Raw genomic sequence first — 824 nt, 5'->3', positions numbered from 1 at the left:
GCATGAGCCAGCTCTCACCACGGGACCAAGAGGGAAGGAGAGGGGAAGGCAGGACAGGCAGATTGCACCCAGAGCCCTGCCTGGCACTGACCCAGCTGCAGCAGAGTATTTGAGGAGAGGAGGTGATCTGGACACCACCTGAGAACAGGACAATCATCTCTCCCAGACTCCACAGAGAGGGCCCTCCCAAAGTGAGCACTGGGGAGAGGGGCTGTGGCTGCGGGACCTGGACAGGCGCTGGACAGACAGATGGCACATGGCTGGGGACATGGCTGGCACAGAGCTGACTGAACCCAGACCCCCGCAGCCCCACACATTCCCCCTGTTCTCTCCTTCCCAGTCCACTACCCTCTCTTGTCCGGGGGGCTGGAGGAGAAGTCGGAGCAGGACTGAAGTCCCTGCCCTGAGCTGGGAGCAGAGCACCCTGCATTTCAGCCAGGAATAGGGAATCCCTTTCAGAGCCGAGGGAGCCCCTTTGAGTGCAATGCCCTTCGGGGCCAAAGCTGTCCCTGCCCTCCTGGTCTGCCTCAGACCCAGCTGAGTCCCCACTCCTTCCCGCATGCCACCCTGTGCCGGTTGCTGCTTAGGGCTGCAATGACACTCCTGGGTGTTGAGCACGTGGGTGCCCTTGAAGGAAGCGGCTGTGCAGAAACTAGCGCTGTCCCAGTCCCGTGAACAGCAGGACCCAAAAAGGCCAGAGCTAAACATAGGAAACCTACTTTCCAGCTGCCACCACCAGCTGATCACCTTGAACCACCATGTGGCTCCCGGATCTGGGGCTTTAGGAAGCTCATCGTGGCTTGCACGTGAGATGATGTGTACCG

Source organism: Corvus brachyrhynchos, unplaced genomic scaffold (genome assembly GCF_000691975.1).
Source record: "Corvus brachyrhynchos isolate BGI_N302 unplaced genomic scaffold, ASM69197v1 scaffold351, whole genome shotgun sequence".
Lineage (NCBI taxonomy): Eukaryota > Metazoa > Chordata > Aves > Passeriformes > Corvidae > Corvus > Corvus brachyrhynchos.
Note: the sequence above shows the minus strand (reverse complement) of the source record.